Below are 16,083 nucleotides of genomic sequence, written 5' to 3'. Positions count from 1 at the left end.
GGATGGAAACCTAGTTCAAAAGTGAGTGGAAGGGAGGTTTTGTGAAGGGGGAAGAAGGAAAAAGTGAGGAGAACTCTTTGGAGAGTGCTTGAGAGTGTGTGGGAAGAGGGAGATCTGAAAATAGAAGAAAAAGCATGCCCTAGGGTATAAAAATACCCAAATGGGCCTAATCCCGCTGAGCCCAAATGAGCCAAACCAGTCCACGCAACTCTCCAGTAGTGTCGCTCCGCAGAAATTTCCGCTGAGCGGCATTTGCGCCACCTCTTTTCCTTCTTCCTAGCTTGCCCTATGTGTCTTATAATCATGCCTCTCACTCACCTTATGCATTTATGTTCTCACATCACTCAAACACTCCATCCCTATCATGCATCTAAAGCAGAATCAAAACAAACAAACACAAATAAAGTAAATCAACTGGATTGCCTCCCAGGTAGCGCTTGTTTAATGTCACGAGCCTGACCCAATATCCTCCAGCACCCTTCAGTAAGTGCAAACCTTTCTTACCAACACCCATCAGTAGGTGTAAAGAAACCTAGTATCCTTCAGTAGATACTCAACCACCTAGCATCCATCAGTAGATGTTATACCATAAAATCTCAAACAACATAAATCAATGTCCAAAGTTTATAAAATTACATAACCAAAATAAAAAATCAATGTTCTGAAATCACTGGGGTGCCTCCCAGTAAGCGCTCTTTTAACGTCATTAGCTTGACCCAATAAAGTTCAAGTTCCGTCTTCAGTGTTGGTGTTCCTTTTTCTTTCATCACACCAACTCATCAATTGCTTCCGGTCCACCTTTTTTACTCTCCTTGAATATGGAGCTTCAATCTCTATCACTCCATTCTCTTTATAGTCTTTCACAACCCACAACTTGTTCTTGAATCTTACAGGTGTGCCAAGTTTGAGTTGTTCCTTCATCAAGTCATTATGAACCTTCCTTCCTTTGCCATCTTTTTCTTCTTTCCTAACCTGTGACAAAAAACAATTTTTACCTTTGAAGCCCAACTTTGCAGCTTTTGAAGTAGTCAAGGGTGCATCTTTACATGCAGCTTTATGACTAGCCTCCTTCTCTTTAATATACTGCTCCCCTTTGAAGACATTAAAGATCACCTTCTCTCCTCGGTCTTGAAGCACTATCATCCCTTCATCCACATTGATGATTACCTTTGTCGTTTTCATAAACGGTCTTCGAAGAATGATTGGGACCTCCTCATCCTCCTTCATCTCCATCACCACAAAGTCCACTAGGAATTTTAATGTGTCAATGCACACCACACCACAGGGCTTCTTTAAAGATCCATCTGCAATTAGCAAGGTTACCTTTGTTGGCTTGACTTCAAGATCACCAATTCTTTCAAGCAGAGATAAAGGCATCAAATTAATACTTGACTCTAAATCAATTAAGGCTTTCCTTATTTTCTCCTTCCCTATGACGTAAGGAATAGTAAAGCTTCCTGGATCCTTCACTTTTGGAGGAAGTGGCTTCTTCTCAATAACACTACAATCTCCCTTTTCATGCATCTGTTTCACAATATTATGAACAACAACCTGTATATCAGCATCATGTATCATCTCAGCTGGCCAAGAAGATGGAAGATAAAGAGGAAAAGCAATTTGGGGCTAACACGGAGGTTAAGGAAGAATGTAAAGCTATTGTGAGTATACATGATGAGAGGGTGGATGAGAAAAAAAAAAAGAGTTGAGTTAGAAAAGAAAGAAGAAAAAGAAGAGAGAAAAGGTGAGGTTGAGAGAAAAGAGAAAGAAAAGAAGAGGGGAAAGAAAATTTTTGAGGAAAATGAAAAAGTTCTTCCTTATCCTAAGAGGCGTGAGAAAATAGAGAAAGAGAGACAATATGAGCGTTTTAAACAGATCTTCAGGCAATTGGAGATTAATATACCTTTGACCAAAGCACTGCAGCAATTTCCTGCTTATGCAAAGCACATGAAGCAATTTCTCACGAAAAAGAGATATTTAGATGAGGAGACTATGGATGATCAGGGAGATTGCAGAGCTATTTTGGAGAAACCACTTCCTCCAAAAGTGAAAGATCTAGGAAGTGTAACCGAATCGTATCAAGTAATAATAAATGGTAAGACGAAGTATCGTTTCCCAAAGGACTCACGACCTAAACAGTTATGTGATTTGTTTATTAAATAAGACTTGTAAAACAAATTCTTGTAGTTCAAATGCAAATGCCGAAAAGTAAATATGAATGTATGTATTGATCAATTGGATCAAAAGAAGAAAAATGTGATTGAAATATATAATGATAATGTTGTTGGGGATTTTCAATTCATCCTATCCACTCTCATGTATTCAAGAATTCAACTTCTTCATTAATGTTAATGCCACTTTTTAATTTACCTTAAACCCAATGTCTTGGTGAAGAAAGCCTACTCTTAATCACTAGTTTACAATGTCTTGTCTCCCTAGCAATTATTCATGCATTACATTCGCACAGAAGCTTAAAGGCAACCAATCCTCCTATTCCTATGTCTAGGCAATATTACTATTGGGAGAATTTCTTCATGTCTAGATTTACCTATATGTGTCCATACAAATAAAATCAATGATCAGGCAATTGAATGAGTTAAACAAAGCATACATAGAGTATAGAAGAAAAACTCTAACAATTAATGAAAGAAAGCATATGAATTAAAGAACGAATTCAATACATGAGAGTTTCAAAGGATTACATTGATTCCCCAACAACAATGAAGGTTTAGTTCACCACAATCATGGTGAAACTAGATGGAAAACAATGAAAGAATGAAAGATAGAACCCTAGAATTTGAAGAGTGGAGCTTCAGCATCCAAAATCCTCCTCCAAAGGGTGAAGAAAGTGTGATTTTGCTTCGTTCTGCCAAAAGATACTAACCCTAGGTCGACTAAAACCTTATATAGACTCTTAAAGATTACAGAAAAGTGGCCCAAGGCCCATTAAGATTCCGCTCAGCGGTAATTTCCGCTCAACGGTAAGCGCGATTCTTCAGTTTGACGCTCAGCTACAGTTTTGCCCCTCAAAGGTGACTACGGGTCTTCAGAGTGCCGCTCAACAGTAATTTCCACTGAGCGGTACTTGCGGCTCTTCTTTATGCACTTTTTCTTCCTTTTCTGACTCCAACTTATGGCTACTTCACTTCTTTCATTCAATTCATCTTAAAACCTGCAAAAATAAGGGAAACCAGGCATAAAACCCATCCAACTCTCTTATTTCAAAAACATAAGCAAAAGCATGATTCCAAGCTAGTTTCTAAGTCATAAAGGTTGTTTTTGATGTCAAATTTAAGTATAAAAATAACATTTTTTCAACTGTTATCACTATGCTATCAAACACTTACTAATGGGTGTTGATGAAAAGGATTTACATCTACTGATGGATGTTAGGTGGAAGAATATTTCTCGAAGGATGCATGGATCAGGCTCGTGACGTTAAACAAACGCTACCTGGGAGGCAACCCAGTTGATTGAAATTGTCTTTGTGTGTTTGTTTTGGTTTTGTACTAGTTGCATTATAGGGATTGATTGTTGAATGTTTTAGTGGTGTGAGAGACTAAGAGCATTGATTAAGTGAGAGCGTATGGAGTGAGTGGAAAATATATGAGATTTGAAAAATTGAGAGTTGAAGTTGTGAGGCATTGGTGATGGACGCTTAGGGCAAGATAGGAAGAAGGAGATGGAATATCGCGCTATCGTTGAGCGTGAACGCTGCATATTTTGTTTTTGGGTTTTAAAAAAAGGTTGGGCTTAGTGGGGGTTGGCCCATTAGGAATTTCTCTAACCCTAGGGAGCATCTAAGCTGCCACTTTCAGTCTCCATTCTTCCCAAACACTCTACAAAGGATTCTCTCCACTTTTCCCTTCATCCCTTTTCACAAAAAACCCTTTCTCCACCCATTTTTACACCAATTATCCATTCAAGTTTGGGGTTTTGTGAGAGCATTGTTGTTAGGGGTTGATTCTCTCACATTCATAGAGCGTTATTCACACATTAAGCATCTCCACCCAAGTAAGTACATACATTTTACATTCTAGGGTTTTGAAAGCATGATTTTGAATGAATATGGTTGTCTAAGCATGATTCTGGAGGGATTTTGATGTTTTTACATGATTGATTGAAATAATCACTGTTTGGACCGATTAATTGTGTGCTTAAGGTCTGAAACTACGAAAAATGCATGTGGGTGGAGATTAAAGGCCAGCTAGGGCCATTATGCAGAAAAACATTGATCGCCGCTCAATGCTAGTTACGCTGCAGAAATTGGATTTGTGTGTTGTCTGGATGTTTATGGTTGCAGGTGACGCTGAGGGCTCCTGTTTTTCCCTCAACAATGTCAGGGAAGCATGTTGGAGGTTGTTCTGTGATTTACTAATGCTTGACAATGTTTCTTGTGTTTGATACAGGGATGGCCTCCTCATCAGGCAAAAGAATCAAGACTGTGGGAGTTAAGAGGAAGGAACCAGAACGTCTTGATTCTAACAAGTTCCTTTCCCGTAGACATGAGCAACACTTCCTCATTGTCTAAGATAGAAGGCTTTTGATGGAGCGAAAGGTCGGGTGGATAGGAGACTTGGCTGCACAATTTGGAGAGGAATTGGTGAACAGAAATTGGGAGAGAATAGCTACTTACCCTACACCAGCCAACGTAGCAGTGGTCAAGGAATTCTACACCAATACAAAGCCATTGGGTGACTCTCACACAGAGGACTACATGAGCTATGTCAAAGGAAAAATGGACTGATTCTATTAACAGGTTTCTTCATACTAAATGGATTGGTGTACAATGTCAGTTTGCTCTGAACATGGAAGAAGGAGAACATTTTGATGATATGGAGAGTGTGCTTTGTGTGCCTGGAGGGCACTTTCAGAGGAATAGGAATGGTGCAGCCGTGCATATTAGGAGAGCTGATCTGACTCCCATGGCAAAATATTGGATGGCATTTTTTCATGCCAACATCCAGCCTTGTTCTCATGTCTCTGATATTACTGTCAGCAAAGCCCTTTTTCTATATTGTGTGCTTAGAGGGATGAGCATTAACATTGGACAGGTCATAGCAAATGAGATTCGGACTTGTGCCAGTACTATGAACAACAAGGCACCTTGGGGCATCCTTCTCTGATCACATACCTTTGTGAGTTAGCTGGGGTTAACACTTCTACACCGTTGGAGCGGCCTAGGAAGGCGATTGATGTGGCCTACTATAGACAATATTGCGGAGGAGATGAGGTAGCTCAGCCAGTACCACCACGACATCCTGCTAGAAGGAGAGGACCACCATAGGGACATGCACCGCCTCATGATGCAGAGCCTTTTCAGATGAGGGACATGTATATGTCTCTGATGGAGGCTAGGCTGCAGTCTATTCACAGAGGGCAGGCGTCCACTGTAGAGATGATCATAGGGATGTCTAATACAGCCCCTGGACAACAGTGGACTATGGATGAATTCAACACTATGGTGGCATGACCAGAGGAGCAGGCACAGGCCAGTGGAGCTGGAGCAGCTAAAGCTCCAGCTATGGAGGAAGATGATGTAATGGACGAGTGACTCCGAGAAGTGACCAAAGGCACGACGCGGACTCCTCGAAGCTTCTCCGACGAGTGAAGACGCAGCGGAATGGAGAGGAAGCTCTAAATCGAAGAATGACTCGAACGAAATCTAAGGAAAACCGAGAGCGAACACAACAAAACCCTAGACCGAGGTTTAATCGGTGGAAAACCTTATAAACACGAAGGAAACCCTAGAACGGTGAGGAATCACTAAACTGACCGATTAATCGGTGGAAATGGTGTTTTAAACGGTGGAAAGGAGAAGAACGAAGGTTGGAGAGGTGTTTAATCGGTCAAAACTCAGAGAAAATGAAGAAATGGTGAAAATGATGTGGAATCTGTGAAGAGAATGAGGCTTATAGATGATGAAGAGATGAATCTGTGAAGAGAGAAATGGAGTAGAGGGTTACTGTGATAATGATGCGTTTGAAAGGGAGAAACCCTAGCAGATGAGGTTTCTTCGAAGTGGAAATGTGAGTAATGAGGATGCGCGAGTGGGAAAATGAGAAATGAAGTGGCGTTTCTATGCGTGAGATGAAAAGCCCGAGGAGAGGTGGCAGCGAAGGATGTAACGTGGAGGAGAGAAGCACCGTGAAAGTTGGAACATGAAAGGGAGAGAGAGTGTGCTTGGAAGATGGCTAGTGGGAGTCTTTGGACTCTCTAGCCTGACTTTCAAGAGAGAATAATTTCTGATTTCAGAAAATTTAATTCTCATTAATCTCAAAAGTGCTAATACAAGAGAAGAGTTGGGTATTTATAGTAACCCATACTCCTTAAGAGCTAAGCTAGGAAAGGTAAAAATACAAAAGGAAAACTAAGTCAAGTAGGATTCAATCATGATGAGGATGATGATGATTTTGAAGATGCTGAAGGAGAGGAGGAAGATTTTGATGATAGCATAGGTTGATGAGGATCTGAGATAGCATTTGCTAATGGGTGCTATCAGCATTAGAGCAGGACTTTTCTTATCTTTTGTTTTGTATTATTAAACTTATTTGCTTCTGATTTTAGAATAGGTTGTGATGTATTCGGTTTGAAACCTTTATCTGATAAGATGGTTTGATATTGACTTATGCATGATGACTATTGCTTGATGATGCTTGGATATTGATTGATGTTGAGATTGTGCACCATATGCTGATTTACAGGTGGTTGTTCACAAGCTATGTGAACAATTGCATGTTGTTGTGATTGTGATTATAATGTTAAGCAGGATGTGTATCTAGAATATATGGAATGTTAAATGAGCCTATATGGGAGGTTTTGAACTCTAGAGTTTTTGTGAATGATTGTTATTACTTTGAAAGCATGAATCACTTTGCCTAGGTTTCTATGATTGAATAACTTGCTTGCATGTGTCATATGATCACGGCCATCTATTGTTATCCCTTTTTAGCCAATGCATGATTTTAGCCCAATAAAAGAGAGCACAATGTGTTCTATCCTTTGAACCTTTAACCTTGAACATGATATGAAAACCCTTTTTGAAAATCTTTACCTTAAGTTAAGTTGAGAATATTTGTTGTATTGATAAAGGTTCAAGTTTGGGGTTGTTGGGAAATTTGAAAAGGGAAAATAAACAAGCATTGAGCTAAGTGTTGAGCAAATGAAAAAGACAAAAAAAAAAAGGAAAGAAAAGAAAGAAAAGAAAAGCTCAATGCAAAGGAAAGTTGGGAATAAGTAAGAATGGTTGTGTTTAAATGATGAATGACAGATAATGGTTGAAAAACCGTTATGTTTATACTTAATTTTGACCTTAAAGACAACCTTTATGACTTAAAAACTAGCTTGGAATCATGCTTTTGCTTAAGTTTTGGAAATAAGAGAGTTGGATGGGTTTTATGCTTGGTTTTCCTTGTTTTGGCAAGAAATAAGATGAATTAGATGAAATAAGTTGAAGTAGTAAGGAGCTGGACTCAGGAAAAGAAGTAAAAGTGCACAAAAGAAGAGCCGCAGTCACCGCTAAGTGGAACTTTTATCGCTGAGCGGCATTCTCAAGCACCACAATCACCAGTGAGGGCTAAAACTAAAACTGAGCGTCAATTAGAAGTACCGCACTTACCGCTGAGCGCCAAAAGTGCCGCTGAGCGCCATTTAATTGGGCTTGGGTCTATTTTCTATAATTTTTAATAAACTATATAAAAGTTTAGTCGACCTAGGGTTGGTATCTTTGAACAGAAAGAGGCGAAATCACACTTTCTTCACCCCTTGGAGGCAGATTTTGGATGCAGAAGCTCCTTTCTTCAAATTCAAGGGTTCTACCTTTCATTCTTTTATTGTTTTTCATCTAGTTTCACCATGTCTATGGTGAACTAAACTTCCATTGCTGTCGGGGAACCGATGTAATCCTTTGAAACTCTCATGTATTTATTTGCTTCTTGATTTTATATGCTTTACTTCATTAATTGTTAGGGTTTTTCCTCTTTACTATATGCATGCTCTATTTAAATCATTCAATTGCATGATCATTGATGCTATCTATATGGACATATATAGGTAAATCTAGAACTAGGGAAATTCTCCTGAAAGCAATATTACCTAGACATAGGAATAGGAGGATCGGTTGCCTTTAAGCTTCTGTGCGAATGTAATGCATGAATAATTGCTAGGGAGACAAGACATTGTAAACTAGTATTAGGAGTAGGCTTTCTTCACCAAGACATCGCGTTTAAGGTAAATTAGAAAGTGACATTAACATTAATGAAGAAAGATGAATTCATGAATACATGTGGGTGGATAGGATAAATCGGAAACCCCAACAACATCATCATTCCATATTTCATATCAATCGCCTTTGCTTCTTTCAATCCAATTGATCAAAACTTGCATTCATGTTTATTTTCTACTGTTCAAACACAATGATTTTGTTTACAAGTCTAATTTAATCAAGAAATCACATAACTATTTAGGCCGTGAGTCCTTTGGGAAACAATACTTGGTCTTACCATTTTATTATTACTTGATACGATTCGGTACACTTGCCGAGTGTTAACAATGACTCTCTTAATTCAAGGATTTTGTGATCCAGAAAAACAAATTTTCTTCTTAGCCCAGCCACATTATAAGCCATAGAAAAGTCCTTGTGATGATGCTTGCTTGTGAATGTGTTTGGTTGTGGTTAAATGAAAGGAAAATTTGATTCATGTGACATTGTGATAGTAGAATTAATGAGTGACCTCTATATACACTTGTGTGTTTGAGTGAAACACTTTATCTAGTGAGGAATGATTCCATGATCACATGATTACATCTATGCTTAGTTAATTGATCATTCATGAGAATAACATCTCTTCGATATTATGTGATTAGGTGAACACCATGATGAGTTACTTTGAATGAAGGCATGTATGTATCTTGACTGAATTCTATTTGATGAGCTGATTTGAGTAATTACTTGTCTTGAAAGAAAGAGTTTTAGAATGTGTTGAACCATTGTATTGATTGGTGGAAGACTGAGTTACATCGTGTTTGCTTGAGGAAAAGTTTTAAGTTTGGGGTTGTGATAACGGTTGAAAAATCATTATTTTTATACTTAATTTTGACATTAAAAACACCCTTTATGACTTAGAAACTGGTTTGAAATCATGCTTTTGCATAAGTTGTGGAAATAAGAGAGTTGGATGGGTTTTATGCTTGTTTTTCCTTCTTTTGACAGGAATTAAGATGAATTGGATGAAGAAGTTGAAGTAGCAAGGAGTTGGACTCAGGAAAGGAAGGAAAATTGCACAAAAGAAGAATCGCAGCCACCGCTCAGCGCCACTTCACCGCAGAGCGCCAAGCTTGTTGTTGAGTTCTCTGTCTGACGCTTAAGCGCCATCACTAAGGGCTAATCCAAGTATCGCAGTCACCACTGAGCGGCATTTCTACTGCTGAGCTCTAGAGTCTACTGTTGAGTACATTGTTTCACGCCTGGGCGCCATCGCTGAGCGTCATTCTAAGTGTCGCACCTACTACTGAGCGCAATTTCCAGCGTTGAGCGCTGTCAACTTGGGCCTAGGCTAATTTTCTGTTATTTTTATAAACTATATAAGGGTTTAGTTGACCTAGGGCTCATATCTTTGGACAGAAAGAGGCGAAATTACACTCCTTTCACCCCTTGGAGGCGGATTTTGGATGTGAAACCTCCAATCTTCAACTTTTAGGGTTCTATCTTTCATTCTTTTCATCTAGTTTCACCATGTCTATGGTGAACTAAACCTCCATTGTTGTTGGGGAAACGATGTAATCGTTTGAAATTCTCATGTATTGTATTGATTCTTGATTATATATGCTTTACTTCATTAATTGTTAGGGTTTTTCCTCTATACTCTATGCATGCTTTGTTTAACTCATTCCATTGCATGATCATTGATGTTATCGATATGGACACATATAGGTAAATCTAGAACTGGGGAAATTCTCCCAAAAGCAATATTTACCTAGACATAGGGATAGGAGGGTTTGTTGCCTTTAAGCTTCTATGCGAGTGTAATGCATGATTATTGCTAGGGAGACAAGACATTGTGAACTAGTAATTAGGATTAGGCTTTCTTCACCGAGGCATCGAGTTTAAGGTAAATTAGAAAGTGGCATTAACATTAATGAAGAAAGATGAATTCATAAATACATGAGAGTGGATAGGATAAGTCAGAAACCCCTACAACATAATTATTCAATATTTTACATCAATCACTTTTGCATCTTTCAATCCAATCGATCAACACTTGCATTCATGTTTACTTTCCGTAATATAAACACAATGATTTCGTTTACAAGTCTTATTTAATAAAGAAATCACATAACTGTTTAGGTCGTGAGTCCCTTAGGAAACGATACTTGGTCTTATAATTTATTATTACTTGATACGATTCGGTACACTTGTCGGAGTGTTAACAGAATGTAAATACTAAAAAGTAAATATGCATGCAATTTGATCAATTGGACAAAAGTGCAAAGATGAACGGGTTTGATATTATGGAATGAATATGTTGTTGGGGGTTAGATTTCACCTTGTTTACTCTCATGTATATGCGAATTCTACTTCTTCATTAGTGTCAATGTCACTCTCTTAAACCTTTAAAACCCGATTCCTCGGCGAAGAAAGTCTATCCTTAACTATTATTTCATACAATTCCTAGCATTCCTAATAATTAATTATGAAGAACAGAAGCTTAAGACAACCAAAACTCATACCCCCATTCTTGAGCAATACTACTTCTGGGAATAATTCTCCATATCATGAATTGTAATCTACCTTCCGGTACTCATGCAAATCATACATCATGCTAAAGAATGAGTTAAACAAAGCAAGCATTACGCAAAGAAGAATTATCCTAACAATTAATGAAAGAAGCATATAATATCAAGAATCAATTCAATACATGAGAGTTTACAAAGGTTACATAATCCCCAACAATAATCAGAGTTTATTTCACCATTGACATGGTGAAACTAGATGAACAATGGAAAAAGAATGAAAGATAAAACCCTAGAAATTGAAGTAAGAAGCTTCTGCATCCAAATCTGCCTTCAAGGGAGTGAAAAGTGTGTTTCTGAGCCTATTTCATCCAAAGATACAAACCCTAGGACGTGCAAGTCCTTAAATAGAACATAAAAATAAAAGAAAACGGGTCCAAGCCCACAAGACTGGCGCTCAGCACCCCATTTATGGCGCTCAGCGATGTGCGGGTCAGAAGTTGCGCTTAGGGTCAACTCAGAAGGCAAGCAAGCGTGGTGCGACTCGTCATAGTTTCGCTGAGCGTCGCTGAAAATGGCTTAATTTCTCACACCAAGAGGGAGGGGTGAATTGGTGAAATGTAAAACCAATGTTTTCTTTAAATCTTTTTCGCAAAGTGGATGCCTTAAAAGCTTTCTTGAAACGCAAGGAAAAAGATTTGTTTATGCAGCGGAAATTAAATCGATTAAGTAAAGTAAGAAGTCGACTGAATAAAAGAGTGTAGGGATAGAAAGATCAAACGATGAGTTTTATACTGGTTCGGCCAAGCCTACATCCAGTGTCCTTCCACCACAGGAAGCAAATGCACTATAATGATCAAGGTTTTTACAACAAGGCTTTTATAGAGACCTCCACGTCAAAATTATAAAACACCTCTCTAACCCTCTAATCAAAATATAGGCATATTGATGAGAGGGTCGCACCTCCCACAAAAGTTGTGCATAAAAGAATGCAGTACAGTGCTAGGAAGTGACTCCTAGGTCGTCTCTCAAGGACCAAATGTGGTTCGAGTCTCCGGTCAAACACCTAGTGGGGGGGTTTGTGAAGATTTTTGTGAATGCAAATGAACTAAATTATAACACGAATATAAATGCAAATGTAAATACAGAATTAAAACAGTTGGTCACTAAAGTTCACATTACAACTAAATTAAATGAAAACACTAAAATAAAACATTCAATGTGAAAGTGCGTGAAGTAAGTGCAATGCAATAAATAAATAAGAAAACTCATTCAATGCTCTTAAATTAAATTGCAATATTGAGCTAACACATTAAATGCACATTGGAATAAAGCATGAAAATTGTAAAACAAAATCACCACCAGTTCAAACATCAACACAATATAAAAAGAAGACCTCTTTCCCTCTGTGAAGATAACCGAATGCCTATTCCACATGCTAAACTAAAGTAAATCCAATCATGAAAAACAAAATTAGCGTGTATTTTTCCCAAAGCCAAAATGAAATTCCACTTGCTACACCTCCTAAGTACATGAACCGAAATGAAATTAAATGGCAAAGTAAAAACGTAACAGCATGCACAAGACAAAGCAAGAAAATAAGATTGAATCAGAGCTTCATTCTTCAGAAAAAAAAAACAAACGTGCCTCCTGGTTCTCTTCATTCAAAACAGCCTTCCAACCAAAGAAAAGTTCAAAACCAAAGCCTGAAAACCAAAGACCGAAAGCGTAAAAAAATGTGTGGCAAGTGGCGGCTGGATGCCTCCCAAGCCGAGACACATCCTGCTCCTACCCTTTCTACTCTACATTACACTACACTACACTACACTACACTACTGGAAAAACTACTCTACTGGAACCCTCCTCTTCATCCAGCGTCACGGGTTTTAAAAACCCTTCTCCAAGCTGTTGGACGCGTCTCTTTGCTGGACACAAGGCTGCTGGGTGCACCGCTGCCTTCCTTGTGCACCCCCCTCAACGTGCACACCAATTTCTCTGCATGCGTGGGCCGTGACACTTCCATTCCTGCTGCTTCCTAACGTGAGAGGCAATCCCTCCAACCGAGAGCTCTCTGTTCCAATGTGTGTAGCCCTATTTCTTCTCTACCTCTGCTGGACCATGTGCTGGATACACCCCCTTCTTCTCCTCAACGTGGCAGCTGGAGGATGCTTTCACTTTGGACCAGCCCGTGACACCACTCTTGCTGCTTCCGGATGCCACTGGATTGGACGTGGATCTCCCAAGCTCCGTGAAGGCTGGACTCCAAAGTTGCTTTTTGCACCGCTTTCTCAAGCTGCTTGCTGTCACAGCTCCCCCTCATGGGCCGTGTCTCTCCTGCCACCACGTGCTGCTCTCTCTCCCGTGTGCTCATCAATTACTAGGGGTCACCTCCTGCTGGATCTGTGAACGCTTTCTTTCCAAGGGCCGAGTGCTTCTCTTCTTTCTCTCCTGCTGGACTGCACGTGGACCAGCCCAAATGCGTGGACGTGTTTTTTCTCTTTTCTCCAATGCTGGATGCTTCTTCTTCTCTGGACCGTGCAGCTTTTCTTTTTTTTTTTTTCTCCTCTGGCAGCTGCACTTTGATTCCAAGACATATGCTTTCTTGCCAAATGAACTTTCCTGAATTATTACATGCTTGTGGGCCATGATATGCATTAAATGGAATCAGCATGTGCATTTTTCATTCCAGCTCATATCCGTTTGTGTGCTTTGAACCGTGGCAGCCCATAGCCTTTTTCTGTGTGCACCACCAAAAATAAATCCATACCTCCTTTCTCTTTTTAGCTTAAAATAAAATTGATTTGGTATTATCTTTTGACCTCCAAATGTCCCAAATATTATCCAATAATTTCCCTACAATTAATAATGCAAATAATTAGTCTCAGATAATTCAAATTAATTAAAATAAAAATTTCCGATCAAATTGAGCACAATTAGGAAAAACGGAAAAATACCGGACATTTAACCACAATTCCCTGATTAAATCTGGTACAATAAACTAAGTGAAGTGAATAAAATATTGACTCACCAAAATAGACCACACTTAGTCTTTTGCACTCCTGGGCAAAATCAAGACGCAAATCAAGGAATAGTTCAGAGGACATCAGGGAAATGACACAAACTTGGCACACGGAAAATAAAGACGAACAAGGAAAGAAACAGAATTACACAGTTCTCAAGGAATCTGGACCAAGAAAGGAAGTAGACAATATCCAACACAGAATCAATCAGAGAAAGCAGATACTCATGAAATCATCCAAGCAATTCAATACAAGGAAAGTAGTCAATTAGTTCAAGAGATGAATCAAAAGCAACAGAGCCTCACGGATGCACACAATCAGTGTTTCTCTCAAGTGTTTAAGGTAAATCAATGTCACTCAATGCACTCGAGAAAGCAATCACAAATAGACTTGGCAAGCCTCTAATATCAACACTCAAGCACATATGCATGTTCAAATCAAAAGGTCTTTTCATGGTTGTAATGGGGCCAAGGACAAGGGAGGATATATCTGGATAAGAAGCTACAAACCATAAGGAACAGAGGAGCAATGGGGAACAAGTGTAAACACATTCAAACACACCCACAACCTCTAATTTCATCCTCTTCTTGACTCCATTATTCACAATTATTCACATTTTTTTTTTCTTCACTATTTTTCTGCTCTCTTTTTTTTTTCCATCCTGTCTCTTTTCTTTTCTCTCTTTCCAAAACAAAACTGTAAAAGACAAGATACACATATATTTACCAAAACAAAACAAGAAGAGGAACCAACTAGCCAATTCATCAAAATCCCCAGGAAGACCACACTTGTTCCCAAAACACTTCCAAAGCTCACAAATTCCCTAAGGTTAAGTTAAACATGGTTTTTTTTTTACTTAGGGCTAGTGTATGAGCTTCAAAACAAAGAAATGGGGAAAGTACAGGCTCAAAAGGGTTATCAAAGGATCACAATAAGGTAGGCTTATTTGGCTAGAGAGGCTCAAGAACAAAACTGCCTTTATCACTTCCAAACATGCATATCAATCAAGAATTATCAACAAGAGTCAAGCCAAGGCATATGTGCAAGCAATCAAGAGACATATCACACAAGAAAGAACATCAAGTGGCTCAAATTCTCACACAGGGCATTTGTGTCACAATCAATTCAACTCTCAAACATCATGATCATCTTCCAAGTAAAGAAAAAACAAGGAATCCAACATCTCAGAGTATCAATGAAGTGAAGGAAAACTGACAACCTAACCACAATCCAGAATTTACGAAAAGCATGCAAAACTGTACACAAGACACAACAAAAACTACCTAGAAAAGAAAAAAAATTTAACACGGAAAACAAAAACTAACAAAGAAAAATCAGAATCTCCCCCAATAGACCACACTTAAACTACACAGTGTCCTCAATGTGTCATAAGCATAAGATCAGAAATCAGAACAATCAACACATCATGGACAAGTGCAATAAAAGTAGGAAAAGGAGGAGAAGAGAAAAGGAAAAACTCCCCTGATCATGGTGGCAGTTGCCAATTTTGGACTTGCAGGGAGATGTCTTCCACCACAGTATCCAGCCAGGAAGTTTTGAGGAAAAATTGCTTCATCCTCCATATTTGATCAAGCAGGGAAATGTCTTCCACAGTTGGATCTAAGAAGAAGTGATTGTTGATGAGCGGGTTCAGCAGGTGCCTACTGATGTTGAAGCTTTTGTGAGTGTTAGCACCTTTGTTTTCCACTGTGGGTGCATGTTGGTCAAATTCTTGTGTACCTCCTGCAATAGGGTTAGTGCAATGTGGCTCCAAAGAAATGACATGCAGAGGTATAACACCCAATCCTAGTGTAACAGGCTGAACCTCAGATACATCCTCAGAACATGAATCAATTTCAAAATCACAAGCAATATCAACTACAGACTCAGATTCACGTTCAATGCATGGAGAATAAACATTCGGATGCGACAGCAAAAATTGGTTCTCATCATGCATAGAGGGAAAATTAAAATCAGACTCAACAATAATATAATCATCAGCATACCTCTCAACAACATAATCATCAATAGCACAATCATCAACAGAATAATCAATTTGAGGTATGTTTACCTCCACTTCCCTAAAGATTGGAATAGTGGTGGAGGATGAAAATGATCTACCTGGCTCAAAATTGCTGCTTATACCTGCCTGGTCCTCAAAATCTTCATAAGTCTCCGCATGTGCAAGAGTTGAGACATCTGAAGGTGGGAAAGTATGTGGCGCAGTAGTAAGCTCATGACTCTTCTCCCCATCTTCTATGTTGATGCCACTAACATCATCTGGGATCTGAACAGTCTGAAATAGTAACTCTGAATCTTGAGACTGTTCCTCAGT

This window comes from Vigna umbellata, chromosome 10 (assembly GCF_029865625.1).
Source record: "Vigna umbellata cultivar VRB3 chromosome 10, Vumbellata_1.0, whole genome shotgun sequence".
NCBI lineage: Eukaryota > Viridiplantae > Streptophyta > Magnoliopsida > Fabales > Fabaceae > Vigna > Vigna umbellata.
Note: the sequence above shows the minus strand (reverse complement) of the source record.